Here is a 16,496-nt window from a genome sequence, read left to right as displayed (position 1 = left end):
AGCATGTAGGGAGAGTCCTCTGAATGTCAGGAGAGGCAACAGCTCCCTGAACTTTTTCCAACCACTTCTCACTCTAGCCACAGAGCTAGCTCCAGCCCCACCTCCAGCACACAACATGTCTCCCAAATAACAAAACTCTTCCACACACTCAAGAGATTCACCAGCAAGGTCAATCCTTTCACGTCTGACGATCTCCACCTGCTCTCTCCGACACGCCATACACTTAAAATCAGCATTATCTCGCAGTCTACCTCTGATACCACTACATTCTTGTGCACTCATTTATCACAAACATCGCACAAAATGGAATTACTTCCCACGCCTTTGTGGCAAACTGCACATAGCCACTCTCCCTCGTCTCTGACAGTACCGCCACCAACCCTAGATATCATCACTTTTGTTTTATCTGCATTTACCCTTAAGCCCTTGTGCCCCATACCATCTCCCCACTTCCTAAACCTTTCCTCCGCCTCCCTTTCATTCTCTGCAATCAACACCAAATCATCAGCATACAACATCTCCCACGGGAGTCCGTTTCTAAAGTCACGTGAAAGGGCTTCAAGTACCATGATAAACACCCTGATGCACACCAAGATTCACGGAAAACCCATCACTCAAATCTCCATTCACTCTTACCTGGGTGTGAGCACCCACATACATAGCCATAACCACCCTAACCAGCCACTCCTCCAAGCCAAGCTTTCTCATTGCCCACTTCACCATCTCTCTAGGGACTCTGTCAAAGGCCTTCTTCATATCAACAAAAACAAAATACAGATCCCTCTTCTTCCCAATATATTTTTCCTGAAGCTGTCGAACAATGAATATGGCATCAGTGGTCCCCCTGCCTGGCATAAACCCAAACTGCCTCTCATCAATATTCACTCTTTCTCTAATCATACCTTCTAGAACTCTCTCCATTACCTTCATTATCTGGTCTAAGAGCATTATACCTCTATAATTTCCTCTTCAACCAATCATCTGGGACAACACACTCATATAATATAATCATCTTTATCAGATCAGTGACTAACCTCACCCCTATATCTCCTGAGGCCTTCAACATTTCGGCAGTCAACCCAGACACACCTGCTGCCTTCCCCACCTTGATCCTGCCTATTGCCTCACTCACAGTAGCAGCATCAATCAAAGGCCAAGGGCCAAACACTGGATCTGCTGGCTCCAAACCTTCCCTGTCCCAGTCAAACTCCTCATTCAACAACTGGCTATAATGCTGTATCCATGCATCTTTAATATCCTCACTGTTCACCACTACCCTTCCTTAATCATTCTTCACACGCTGCTCACCTGTAATATCCCAGTTATCCCTCTTCATCTGATTTGCCACTTTAAATATCACATTTTTCCTTTCCCCATTATTTAGGTTATCAAGTAAAAGTGTCTGAGACTCAGACTTTGCCCTGTATACCTCTCTTCTAGCCCTACGCTTGGCAGCCAAGTATTCCTCCTTGTTACCACCCTTCTTCCATTCCCGGAAAAGCCTTCTTTTCTCCTTAACTGCAGCTTCTACACCCTCATCCCACCACCAAGTTACTTTATGTCTTGGTGGGCCTCTAGTCCAACCGCATAATTCATCAGTAACTCTCAAGAGATTGTTCTTGAGGGCTCTGTACTGTTCATTAACGCCTCTGTCTACGGCTTCCTGTTCAGCCACCACTCTCCTAATCTCGCTACAGAAGGCATCCCTTACTACTTGGTTTTCCAGCTTCCATATTTTCCTCCTGGGTACATAAGTCCTCTTTTTCATCACTCGTTCTTTGAGCATCATATCACAAATCAATAGTTTGTGCTGCTGCACATACTCCTCACTTCGTATAACTTCAGCATCCCTCACCAACCTCCTATCAGCCTTCCTGACTGCTATTTCCCCCAGACTCATACGTAATTAACCCACTGTCTCTTTTCCTAAAATATGTGTTGCACACAATCATGTCCGTTGCCTCCCCAACCTCAAGTATCCTTTCCCCTTCTGCATTTCTTAGACCATATGCACATCCCCCATGCACTCCTTCATAACCTTGTGCTGCTTCACCTACATGACCATTTAAGTCCCCTCCCAAAATCACTATCTCATCATCCCGCATACCACCCACTACACGTATTAAATCATCCCGAAATCCATCATTCTCTACTTCATCCAAGCCTACCTGTGGAGCATATGCCGATATAATTACAGTTATCATTCCACCGAACAAAATTTTCACTACCAATATCCTATCGCTTACTCTCATAACATTCATAACATATTCCACCCATTTCTCCGCAACCATCACACCCACACCCCCATATCCGTCTGTCCCCCCCTGCCAAAACAACTTATAGCATGGCTGATCCACCCCTGTACCAGACTTCCTGCAAACATGCCACATCCACCCACCTCCTACTGAGTGCCTCAGCGACTTCCCCCGCCCTTCCCCTCAAACGACTTCCCACATTCCATGAACCCACCCTCATCCCCCTGGGTGATTTACTGTCCTTAGGCTTGCTTTGAAGCTCATTCTTGAATTTGGTCATAGTCAGTATCAATAAAGGGGGCTCTCAATGCCTCTCCTGACATTGAGAGGGCTCTCCCTACGTGCTAAGGGGTCTTTGTATGCAGCATGTGTTAGGAGTGTAATGCTGTATGGCAGTGAGACCTGGGCAGTGAAGGAGGAAGATATTCGCCGGCTCAGACGTACAGAAATGACAATGATTAGGTGGATGTGCAGTGCGTCCCTGCGTCCAAGGCCTGGAGGGGCTGGGTTTACAATGGAAGAGTTGAGAGGTAGGATGGGACTGGAGTGTATTGGTGTTGTGATGAGGAGAGGTAGATTGAGGTGGTTTGGACATGTGGAGAGGATGGGGGATGATAATTGGGTGAGGAAGGTGAGAAGTGTTAATATTGGGGGTGGGGTTATGAGGGGTAGACCGAGAAAGACATGGGACGAGGTCATTAAGTGTGACCTTAGGGTTAAGGGACTGAACAGGGAGGCTGCAATGGATCATGGAGCGTGGAGAGCCGCCATTAGGTGACCAAGGCCGACACATGCAAGCATGTTGGAGCCTTTAAAAACGAAAACGAAAACTAGACATACCACAGGCCCCACTCACTGCACAGTCCCAGGTCCAGGCAATGGATCTGGGATCTCTAGCCCACCAGCTTACCAGTGGCTGTGGTAGTGGCCTCGAGGCACCCTGCTTGGACAGCTGCAGGGACACCCTCCAAGTGCCTCTCTCTTGGCCTAAAGCGCTATCTCTCCAGCTTTGTATTTCCACCCAGTAAATATTAATATAAATTGCCATCAGGCCAAATTAATCCATCCTTTACAACCTGTAATATATAGGTGAAGGAAGAAGTAGGCAGCACTACATCAAGTGAGTGGATGATAGCACCTACCAGCCAGCTTTGTATTTCCACTCAGTAAATATTAATATTGTTATGCTAGGTGTTTAAGGGTCAGCTTCCTGTCCCTTGAACGCCTAGTGTGCAGCTGGGTTCTCTTCCTAGACCGGAGCTTAGACAAAAAAGAGAGAGGCAGGACACAAAAACTCAAGGCAACAACCTTACACGTGTATTGACTAATTCTGTATGTGGAACAGGTAGGTGTCACAACAACAGGAATCTGGGTAATTATAAGTCATATACTGGTATCGTAGTATCGCGCAGGATACTGTTTGGTCAATAGTTCAGGATAGCAGGTGAATGGCACAATAAATAAAGTTCGTAGTATATCGGGCAGGGGGAATAGCTCACTGTCACTTGGAGGGAAATGGAAGCTTTACTTAGGGTGGGCAAGTATTATGCTGGTCTGGTAATGCAGGGGAATTACACTATAAAGGCCGAGTTTGATGTGTACTGAAATCACTGCACTCATATTAAATCTCTCTTCTTACTCTCACTGTGTCATGTTTGCCCGGATCTTGATTAGCACATATTACTAGGCATTGGACTTATATTCTGTTCGATATCACCTGTCTGATATTCTAGTCACCATCACATTGTCACTGCACTATTCACTGTCACTCGCTGTCGGTGGGGCAGCGGCGTGGTTAGTGGGGTGGTGGGAGGACTCAGCCCGACTCCTGATGGGGGCTGAGTCCCGCCTGTGGCCTCTGTATCCAGCAGCCACGGAATCACTGGTAGGGGCATCTCTCTTGTCCGGGGCTAGGGGCGGCAAAAGGCCCTGCACTGTCAGGGCTGGGAGTTGGAGTGCGGCCCTCAGGGCTGGGGCCGAACAGCTCTCTGAAACATGCACTCAGGCACCTGATGGAGGACGAGGGTCGTTTGCATTGGGGTGGGGAGAGGCCTCGCCTTTGTCCTGGGGGCGGCTGTGGGGGCCCGTTGGCTGCGGCCTCCTGCCGTCGGGGATGCCATCAGGAGTGAGCTGCGGCGTCTGTCATCGTCGGAGTCCGTCAGGTAGGGTCCCTCTGGAGCCAACTGGGCAGAGTACAACCGTGGGGATAGCACAGGGCCTCTCCACAGGTCCTCAGGACTGGGACCCTACTCCTGGAGGATATCACATCGTGGGGGTGTGGCAGCACCTGATGGAGGAGCGGCTGCTGGCCGGTTCCTACCGTAGGGCCCGGCTACTGGCCGTGGCCTGTGTGGGGGAGCAGCTACCAGCTGTCTCCTGAAGGAGGAGCGAGCAGCTACTGGTGGTCTCAAGGGCACCTTCAGAGCAGTTACCGGCCATCTCAAGACAAAGGCAGGAGTGGCTACTGGCTGTCTCCTGAAGGAGGGGTGAGCGGCTACTGGCCATCTCAAGACGAAGGCAGGAGCAGCTACTGGCCGTCTCCTGAAGGAGGGGTGAGCGGCTGCAGGCCGTCTCAAAAAGGGCGCAGCTGCCGGCTGTCACTGGGGTGCTGCCTGGATCTAGAGCAATAGCTCCACCCCGATCCTGTCGAGGGTCAGCTCACCCGCAAGGTAGTCTCCTTTTTTCTGCTATGGCGGTGGCAGGCGAGTTCCGGGTCATAGGGGCACGCGGCCTGGGGGAACTTATGTCCCTGTCGCCCGGGGTCGGGTCGCGCTCTGTCTGTCCCTCCGTAGGCTCCTCCTGGGGGTGTCGTGTTGCCCTCAGTCGCCATTCCTGGCATTTTAAATCTCAGTTGCCATAAGGCCAAATTAATCCATCCTTCACAACCTGTAATATAAAGGTGAAGGAAGAAGTAGGCAGCACTACATCAAGTGAGTGGATGATGGTGGCCAGCACCTACCAGCCAGCTTTATATTTCCACCCAGTAAATATTAATATCAATTGCCATCAGGCCAAATTAAGCCATCCTTCACAGGGTGTAATCTCTTTAGGAATCAAATCACATTCATTACAAAGACGCAAGAAAATCATTCCAACATTTTAAATAATACAAATGTAGCTTGATGTATGACAGTTATTATTACAAAGCCTGAAGTACTACCCTTATGTGTACTGTACTACCCTTATGTGTACTGTACTACCCTTATGTGTACTGTACTACCCTTATGTGTACTGTACTACCCTTATGTGTACTGTACTACCCTTATGTGTACTGTACTACCCTTATGTGTACTGTACTACCCTTATGTGTACTGTACTACCCTTATGTGTACTGTACTACCCTTATGTGTACTGTACTACCCTTATATGTACTGTACTACCCTTATGTGTACTGTACTTCCCTTATGTGTACTGTACTACCCTTATGTGTACTGTACTACCCTTATGTGTACTGTACTACCCTTATGTTTATGTGTATTATACAGTCAAGTGTACTATAGTACTCTTAATCCTACTGTACTTAAATGTACTAAAGTAATGTATACTTTTGTACACTCGTGTCTGCTTCATGGACCTCATGTGCTGGATGGTACTGTACTACAAATGATGGTAGTACAGAAGACAAGAGGACAGTAGTGATGAGGGTAGTACAGCATAGTACAGTAAAGATGAGGGTAGTACAGCATAGTACAGTAATGATGAGGGTAGTACAACACAGTACAGTAATGATGAGGGTAGTACAGCATAGTACAGTAATGATGAGGGTAGTACAGCATAGTACAGTAATGATGAGGGTAGTACAACACAGTACAGTAATGATGAGGGTAGTACAGCATAGTACAGTAAAGATGAGGGTAGTACAGCATAGTACAGTAATGATGAGGGTAGTACAGCATAGTACAGTAATGATGAGGGTAGTACAGCATAGTACAGTAATGATGAGGGTAGTACAGCATAGTACAGTAATGATGAGGGTAGTACAGCATAGTAATAATGGTAGTACAGTACAGTATAGTAGAGTACATAAGGATAGGAAAAAGCAGTACAATAATCATGAGGATAGTACAGTGCAGTACATGAGGCTATTACAAAATAGTACAGTAATCATGGTAGTACAGAGCAGTACAAGAGGATAACACAACGCAGTACATGAGGTAGTACAACATTACAGTAATCATGGTAGTACAATACAGTATGTGAGAATGTACAATGCAGTACAATACTGATGATGGCTGTACATTAGAGTACATTGATGTAGTTGAGTAACTATTGGTTGAGCACAATACCACAGTCCACCACAGTGACCTCTGTGATGTCATCGTGGTCGACTGCTGCCCTCACCACCTCCAGCCCGCTGACCACCTTACCAAAGACAGTAGTGGGCTGCCAGTCACCTTCATAGTCCAGGGTGATGATGGCAAACTGGGCAGCCGTGGCAGCACTACGCCACCCCCACCACCACACGTCTCCCGCCGTGCCTGACGCCTGGTACTGCCCACCACTGATGTCCGTTATCCCTGCCCCTCCTTGCCCTCCCTTCCCTTCGTAGTCCCCACCCAACACACACTCCCCCGGGTCGCCCTCGTTCACCACGCGGTGTAATTTAGTGTTGCGGTATGAGACGCCTTTCTGGCCGGTACACAGCAGCCTAAACTGCTCTGCTACAGGCGTGTTGGGACTCAGCCGGATGTGGACCCGCCCTCCTGTTGACCCCTCCCAAGCCAAGTCCAGGTACACTGTGGTGGAGGAGGGGCCCATGGCCCGCAGCACCTCTCTCACCTGCACAACACAACAACGTCAGTCACGGAGGCAGAGACAGGAAGGAAGATATACACACAAAAAGCTGGAGGCAAAGAGAGGAGGGAGGGAGGAAAGAAGGAGAAGTGTGAGCACATGAAGTGGAGGAGAGGAGGAGGCCGCCATGGCAAGGTTAGAGCATGTGGCAGCAGGAGAGAGAGAGAGAGAAATAACAGCTAAGAGAGAGGGGGAGAGAGAGAGAAAATAATAGCTAAGAGAGAGAAGAGGGCAGGAAGGGTTCAGGAAAGAAATAACTAAGAGAGGCAGAGAAAAGGAGGCAGGGAAGAAAGGCATAGCTGAGAGAGAGAGAGAGAGAGAGAAGGAAGTAGGGAGGCAAGGAAGAGCTGAGAGAGAGATTTGGGTGGGGGGGGGGGAAGAAAATGTGGTCAAAATGGAAAAAGAAGAATTACAAATAAAATAATACAAAAACCTAGTTAAGGAAAGAGAGGCGAGTCCAATAAATACCAATAAAGTGGGACAACATGGGACAAAGGCAGGAACATAAGTGAAAACAGGAGTGGAAAGGCACAGAGGAAATGGAAGGCAATGCAGGTGACAGAGGAAAGCCTTGAAAATATTACAACATTTTATTACACGATGAAAGAAATTACAGGAAAGAAAACATGAGGGTGAGCAGAGGGAAAGAAAAGGAGAGAGGAGTGAAAGAAGGAAGAAAGGAGACAAGAAGAAGGAAATAAGATGAAAATGGAAGAGGCTAAATAATGGTAAGAAGAATCAGCAAACACTTGAAAAGGAAGAAAGAAAGGGAGCGTGGAGAAAATGAGAGAAAGAGAGAAATATGAAAGAAAACAGGAAAGAATCAGATTAAGACCAATGTGAAATGACGAAGAAGGAAGAAGAGAGTGTGAGACGGAGGGAAGGAAAGAAGGAAGACGAGAGTGTAGAGACGGAGGGAAGGAGAAAACTAAATGATAATGGAAAAAAGAGGAAAAGGAGGGAGGACGAGAAAGACGCTACACAGATAAGGGATGAAATTAAGGAAGAAGGAAAGAATGACAGGGTGTGAGTTGAGGGAAGGCAGGAAGGAGGTAAGGTAGCAAAGAAGGTCAGAGAGGAGGCATAATGGAGGAAAGAGAAGAAAGGAAACAGAAGAAGAAGAATTGGGAAGGGAGGCGAAAAACACGAGAGAAGGATGGAAGAAAGAAAAAGGGTAAATGTGTGGGAAAGGAAAGAGAGAGGTAGAGAAATTGTAAACAGAGGAAGGAAAGAAGGAAGAGAGAGACAGAAGGAGTGTATGATGAGCAACAGGGAGAGAGGAGTGTGTATGTATGTATGTATGTATGAGGGAGAGAATCAGTGGTATGACCTGCATCTAAAACATTCAACTTGAGGCATTAGAAATTACTGTGAGCTTCATAACACAGGCGAGATAAAAATCAGTGGTATATGTGGCTGGTATTGAGTAAGACTCAAACAGGTGAGGGAGTTGATGGTACATGTCAGAGTGGTGGAGTTACCTGCAGTGTGTGGGCGTGGGGGGGTGGGGGCTGATCCTGAAGGCAGGACATGTATAGCTGGTCATTTTCCAGGTTTATCCTGGAGGACCGGATGCGACCTTGGTCTTCTTGGACGGCAAATACCCGGCCAGCCACAAACGTCTTAATAGGCTGACTCCTCTTCAGTACCCGGCCAACCTTCACCAGCGTCTTGATGCGCTGATTCATCTCCAGGAGGTTGTCAACCTGTGGGCAGTACAAGTATTGTACATTAGTACATGTGGACAGTGTCAATGTTATTACATGGGACACTGTCAGTACATTCTTATGGACATTATTGTTACATGGCGACAATACGTATGGGGGTGCGGTGAGTAGGACAGTAGTGGGTAACTTACTGTTATTTTCTGTGGCTGTTGTGTCATCTTTGTGATGGTGTTGATCCTGTCCATGATGGTGGAGTCTGGGTCTGGGTGTGGTATAAGGACGGGGCTGTGTGTGGCATCAGTCTCCACTGGCAGTGCGACCAGGGCCGTCCTGATGGCCTCATGCACCTGTTCATACTAACACAAACATTAATGCTGGAGGCTCTGCCAACTGTGAGCTAATGTACACTTCACACATCAAAATGTTTATATGTCAGTGTAAGTGTGCTCATGTTACTACAGAAGCCTGGTGGTACAAGTAGAAGGCAGTGGCTGCCTACCTTCAAGCTGGTGGTGACAGTGTTGACATCAGGGAACTGTTGCTGACACTTCTTCCTCCAGTCTTCAACCTCCACACTGCATTGGACAGCTTGGTCAATGGCTGTGAAGGCCTCCTGTGTTGTGCTGGCATTCTGCAGACACTCCAGTCTGGCCTCCAGCTGCATCTCTCCTTCCTCTCCTTCTTTCTCCATGGCCTCCACTCTGGCATACTCCTCCTCTATCAGCGTCACAGTTGCGGCAATTCTCTGTGTGCTTTCATCCATCTTTTTCAGCTGGAGGTTTTGTTCCTTCCGACGAGCCAGCCAGGTCCGGTACTGGTCCAGCTGGGACTGGGTGTCTTGGCAGTCAGTGACCTGGCTCCTCATGCTGCTCTCCTGCTCCCCCAGCACAGACCAAAGTTCCTCGCTTATCCCGCTGGGCCTCTTCTGGATTGTGTCACATCTTCTTTTGGCTGGCCTTTCACCAGAAGGTCCAGCTTCCTGTGCCTCCTGTACACTCTTTAGTTTTTTTATAACAGCCTCCATCCCATAGTTTACTGGGAAATTATCCAGGGAGGTGGCGGGGTGGCTGACACTGCATTCAGGGCAGGTCAGCTGGTTGACTCCGATCAGATGTAAAATGCAGGACGAACAAAAGGTGTGGCGACACGGCAGATTGCGTGGCCGATGCTCGCTCTCGTCGTAGGTGGTGTCGCACTCACTGCACTCCTCAGGATTGTCCTGTGCAACAACAATGACATTGATTGCTTACAAGTAGCACATGGTGGACATTGCTGACCTTACAAGCTAAAAGGCAGTTTTAATATTCATAACTCACTGATGCTAAGAAAGAAAGCAATAACATGGGCTTTATATAACTGACGTCCATACTGTACATGTGATGGTCTAATAGCAGTAATGTAAACATGCCATAACAGAATATGGTATTGTAGTGTAACATGTACAGTAACACTAATATTAATAGTGAGAGACAGTACAGTAGTGAATAGTGATCTTTTTATCCACAAACTGTATGTCCAACAACATATGAATTAAGAACCTTTGTACACTAGTCCTGAATGTGACAACCCTCCTTTGTATAGTGTGTGTGTGTGTGTGTGTGTGTGTGTGTGTGTGTGTGTGTGTGTGTGTGTGTGTGTGTGTGTGTGTGTGTGTGTGTGTGTGTGCACTACATGCCATCAGTTGCTATACAGGTAAACTATTATACACTAAAAATGGGATCCCTGATACATGCTCAGAGTACAGTGTATAGACTAAGGCTTATCTATCTATCTATCTATCTGTCTGTCTGTCTCTCTGTCTGTCCTCTGATGTCAGTCCGTATACCTGCCTATCTATCTGTCTGTCTTTCCATCTGTCTATCAGTCTGTCAATAAATCTGTAGCCAGACACATTAATCCGGATGTGCTCGGTCACCAACAAATTGCTTCCGTGTCACTTCATCCTCTACCATCAGGCTGCCCGACCTCCAACCCACACCACCTTCATTCCCTCCCCTTCTACCCCATCTCTCCATCTCATCCCGGTGTCCCTCTCCTTCTCTCCCCCTCCACCTCACTCACATACACTCTCAGTTAATCTCTAACTCTCCATTTTCAACACATGCACAAACCATGTAGGGATTTGTGTAACACTTTCCAGCATATCCACATCAACACCACAACACTCCTTCACTGCCTCATTTGTCTGTCTGTCTGTCTCTCCACGTAACTACACATCCACATCAACACCACAACACTCCTTCACTACCTCATTTGTCTGTCTGTCTGTCTCTCCACGCAACTCCACATCCACATCAACCCCACAGCGCTCCTTCACTCCCTCATTGGTTTGCCTCTCTCTGTATGTAACTCCACATCCACATGAACACCACAACGTTCCTTAATTTCCACATTTGTCCGTCTGTCTCTGCATGTAGCTCCACATCCACATGAACATCACACCAGTCCTTCACTTTCTTATTTGTGCGTTTGTCTCTCCAGGTAACTCTACATGTTCCTCTCAGATAACTCACTTCCATTGCACTCACTCTTGCTTGTGTCCTTCCAACAGGGTCCAGGCTTCACTTCCCTATGTTAGAGTGGGGATCACCATACGGTCATGCAGGAACTTTTCTTCTTCCATGTTCACTGCCCAGCACACATTAACTCCCCTCCTCTCACTTTTCTTTTCTAACTTGGCCTAAAATTTCCATCTCTCCCTTTTGAATACTGAGTTGTGACAGTATACACAAGGATAAGACAGTAGTCACGAAGAAGTGCTATGTAAAGGATGTAGGAGCCGCAGCCTTGTCTTATTTCTGCCACTGAGCTACGTGAAGTAAGCTGCAAGAGGAGGAAAATCTAGGCCAAGTGAAGGTGAAGGAACAATACTATAAACAAATGTTGGGAAATATAAGAGTTGGTGAGTGTACTTCTCGTCGCCTCAAATATTCAAACCACAAGTCAAGTACTGTGAGTAGGTTAACAGTACCCAGTAATGATACTCACCATATTTGTTATAGTGGCACTGCGTACGTCTGTGGGGGACTATACTGCTCACTGTATACCTCTCTGGCACTTCACTGTTCACTGTATACCTCTCTGGCACTTCACTGTTCACTGTATACCTCTCTGGCACTTCACTGTTCACTGTATACCTCTCTGGCACTTCACTGTTCACTGTATACCCACGGCAGCGTTCTCTGTCGTCACTGTCAACCTGGTAAAAGATAACAACGTTAATATCTCCCATCAGAATATCTTAGTTACCCTTTCAGTGTCAGGACGCGTTTGTTTAATAGTCTGCCCTTGCTACCACATCCCATTTTCTTTACTTTAAGACAACACACGAGGCACAGAATTCATGAAGGTCTTTTATTTTTTTTTTTAACCCTTCTCCCCCTATCAAAAAATCTACGCTTCCTAATAGATAATTATAATGGTGTGAAGTAGGAGTAGACTGTGGCACCAGTCGACCTGGGCAGTACTCCCAAGGTGGATGGAAAGCTGATGACAGGGAGAGCTGGAGCTCCAGTTTCATCAGCCCTCGGGACTAGGTCCCGATCATATCCCCCTTTGCTGAACTTTTTCAGTTTCAGTAACACAGAGAGTAGGCCAGCATGCTCTCCAGTACAAGTTTTTCTAACTATCAACACCAAACTACATGCACAGTACACACTACACTTCCTTTAAAAAAAAAAAAAAAATGGCGTCGAATAACATAGCCTCGGAGTCCCCGGGGGGGGGGGGGATCATAAATACCCTCACCTTCTGCCCCTCTCCTGGTGACGACTCAAGGTGCCTGGAACCACTGTCTGACTCTCTTCTTCTTCATTTCTGCAACATTCGCGGCCTTTCCTCTAACTTTCACTCTGTTGAGCACCACCTCTCCTTCTCTAAACCTCACCTTCTTTTTCTAACTGAAACTCAGCTGTCTGAGGCAACTGACAGCAAACCCTTTTCTGTATCCTCCTACTTTCTCTATACTCATTTCAAAGCCAAAGGTGGCTGTTGTGTATATATACGCAACAACTTATCTTGCTCTCGTGTTCCAGAACTCGATTCTTCTGAATACACTACACTCTGGCTTCGGCTTTCCTGTCGTTCTCTGACTAAATAAATTATATCAGCGCTGTTTACTTATCTCCTGATTCAACTGACTGTCAAAAATTCTTTGACTATCTTACTTCTATGATGGAACACATTCTATCCATTTCTCCTTTCTCCGAAATCTCCATTCTAGGAGATTTCAATGTTCACCACCACCTTTGGCTCTCCCCTCCTTTCACTGATCCACCAGGTGAACAAGCCTACACCTTTTCTATCCTTAATGACCTAGAGCAGCTTGCACAGCACCCTACCCGTATCCCTGACCGCCTTGGAGAGAGCTCCAACATACTTGACCTCTTCCTTACAACCAATCCTTCTGCTTACATTCTTAATCATTTCTCTCCGTTGGGCTCCTCCGATCACAACCTTACCACCTTAATCTGTCCTATCACTCCAGTACGGCCTGTGGACCCTCCAAAGAAATGTCATCTGTGGCACTGTGGAGTTGCGAACCGGGAGGCCCTCAGGCAGTATTTCTTTGATTTTCCCTGGAATGATTATTGCTTCCATAGGCAGAAGCCATCTGAGTGTGCCTTGCGCATTACAGAGGTTATTCTCTCGGGCATGGAAGCATACATTCCTTTCTCATATCCTTTGACTAATGCACGAAAGCCTTGGTTTAATCACGCTTGTTCTAATGCTGTCCGCAACAAGGAGAGGGCCTATAAAAGGTACCAGAGCCAACCCACCCCTGAATCACATCTTTTATACGTTTCTGCCTGGAATCGTGCTAAGTCTGTTCTTCGCTCTGCTAATAATAATTTCATCCGTACTAAATGCTCTCAACTCTCAAAACTCGAATTCTTCCCGCTCCTTCTGGCACCTTGCCAAAAGCCTTTCTAACAACTTTACCTCATCATCCTTCCCTCCTCGTTTCTACTCTGATGGCTCTGTAGCTATTTCTTTTACTGATAAAGCAGATCTCTTCGCTCAGACTTTCTCCTCCAGTTCCACTTTAGACGATTCCGGTGCTGTTCTTCCATCACTTCCCCCCTCTGACTTCCTCATGGCTGACATTAAAATTTCTTCAGCTGATGTATTTTCTGTCATCACAGGCCTCAATACTAATAAGGCATATGGGCCTGATGGAGTCCCTCCTGTTGTTCTCAAGAACTGTGCCTCTGTGCTTACACCCTGCTTATGCAGACTCTTTCACCTTTGTTCATCAATTTGTACCTTTCCTTCTTGTTGGAAGTTTGCTCTCATTCAGCCAGTCTCAAAGAAGAGTGACCATTCCCAACCCTCTAACTATCATCCAATTGCTTTAACATCCTGTATCTCAAAAGTTTTCGAGTTAATTCTTAACAGAAAAATTTTAAAGCATCTTTCCTATCACAACCTTTTTTCTGATTGTCAATATGGGTTCCGTCAGAGACGCTCCACAGGCGATCTTCTCACCTACCTTTCAGACTCCTGGCCATCCTCCTTTCGGGACTTTGGCGAAAGCTTTGCCATTGCACTTGACGTCTCAAAGGCTTTCGATCGAGTCTGGCATAAATCTTTATTTTCCAAATTGCTCTCTTACGGTTTCTATCTATCTGTACCTTCATCTCTAGCTTCCTTTCTGGTCGTTCTATAGCCGCCTTTGTAGACGGCCATCGTTCTTCTCCTAGATCTATTAACAGTGGTGTTCCTCAGGGCTCTGTCCTATCACCAACTCTCTTCCTTTTGTTCATGAATGACCTTCTAAGCTGTACATCTAACCCTATCCACTCATGTGTTGATGACTCCACCCTTCACCTTTCCATTCAATTCCCGCAACGTCCATCTCAGCAGTTACTTCAACAAACAAGGGATGAGGCTATGACACACCTAATGTCTGACTTGGCTCGTATCTCTAACTGGGGTAAAAATAATCTTGTTGTTTTTAATGCATGAAAGACTCAGTTTTTGCATCTATCAATCCGACAAAATCTTCCACAGGTATACCCCACTAATGTTTAATAATATTCAGTTTAATCCTGCATCATCCTTGAACATGCTTGGAGTTTCATTTACTCGGGACTTATCTTGGAAAGATCATATTACATCTCTTGTAAAATCCGCTTCCAAGAGATTAGGTGTGCTAAGCCGACTCCGTTCCTTCTTTACCCCTGCACAATTGTTGACTCTATACAGGGGTTTTATCCACCCCTGCGTGGAGTACAACTCTCATGTGTGGGGAGGCTCCCCACATACAGCTCTTCTCAATAGGGTGGAGTCAAAGGCTTTTCGTCTCATTAACTATCCTCCTCTTACTGACTTCCTTCAACCTCTGTCTCTTCACCGCACTGTTTCATCTTTATGTCTTTTCTATCGCTACTTCAATGGCCACTGCTCCTCTGAACTGTCTGCATGCATTCCTTCACCTCTACGACGCGTGCATAGCACCCGTCTAGCAGCAAACTCTCATCCCTTTTCTGTCCAACTCTCTAATGCAAGAGTTAACCGGTACTTCCAGTCCTTCATTTATGCAACAGGTCAGCTCTGGAACTGTCTCCCTCTGTCTGTATTTCCTGCTTCCTATGATCTGCAGTGTTTCAAACGCAGTGTGTCCAGGCATCTCGAAATGATCGGATCTTGAATTTGGCTCTCTCCTGCATTGTGTTTTTCTCTTGGAAGGAACAGTTTTGCGGGCTCGTTGCCTTTGGTTCCTTCTTCCTCACATAAAAAAGAAAAGTAATTGCATTTATAATGATACGAATGGAAATACTAGACAATGTTATCTGTGTACTTTTGTGTCATTTGTCTTACTGTGTGTACGTGTTCGTGTGTGTGACTTTACCTTCTGTGTGTACGTGTTCGTGTGTGTAACTTTACCTCCTGTGTGTACGTGTTCGTGTGTGTAACTTTACCTCCTGTGTGTACGTGTTCGTGTGTGTAACTTTACCTCCTGTGTGTACGTGTTCGTGTGTGTAACTTTACCTCCTGTGTGTACGTGTTCGTGTGTGTAACTTTACCTCCTGTGTGTACGTGTTCGTGTGTGTAACTTTACCTCCTGTGTGTACGTGTTCGTGTGTGTAACTTTACCTCCTGTGTGTAGTTGTTCGTAAGTGTAACTTTACCTCCTGTTTACATATGTCTGTGTGTGTCACTTCACCCATGTGTACATATGTATGTTTGTCACTTCACCACCTGTGTAAATATATACGTGTGTGTGTCACTACAGCCATGAGTTGGTTACGTACCCGTGTCTGTGTCACCTCGGCTGTTGTGTGTACATGTGGGTGTGTCAGCAGATACTGAGTGTATGTGTACGTGTCATTTCATGTGTACGTGTGTTGCTGTGTACGTTATCAACACAACAACAGCCAGTCAGGGGATGGAATGATAACACCGAGGCTGATAACACTGATAACACCTCAGGACCAAGGCTGCCACCACCGCCCCCTCTGTCCTACACTGTTTGTATTATTATTATTATTATTATAACACCTCAGCACCAAGGCTGCCACCACCGCCCCCTCTGTCCTACACTGTTTGTATTATTATTATTATTATTATAACACCTCAGCACCAAGGCTGCCACCACCACCCCCTCTGTCCTACACTGTATTATTATTATTATTATTATTATTATTATGATGTGGCAGGGGTAAACCAGTTCTGCTGTCGGGCCCTGCTGCGGATGTCACTGATTGCATTGCGCAGTTGACCCTTGTGCGGTGTGGTGCGGTGAGGATCTGTCCGTTCTCCCCTTTCGGGCTAAGAT

The sequence above is a fragment of the Coenobita brevimanus genome, chromosome 3 (genome assembly GCF_032717465.1).
Source record: "Coenobita brevimanus isolate Jiangsu-jjx chromosome 3, ASM3271746v2, whole genome shotgun sequence".
Lineage (NCBI taxonomy): Eukaryota > Metazoa > Arthropoda > Malacostraca > Decapoda > Coenobitidae > Coenobita > Coenobita brevimanus.
The sequence above is the reverse complement of the archived record's forward strand: the minus strand, read 5'-3'. Positions refer to the sequence as shown.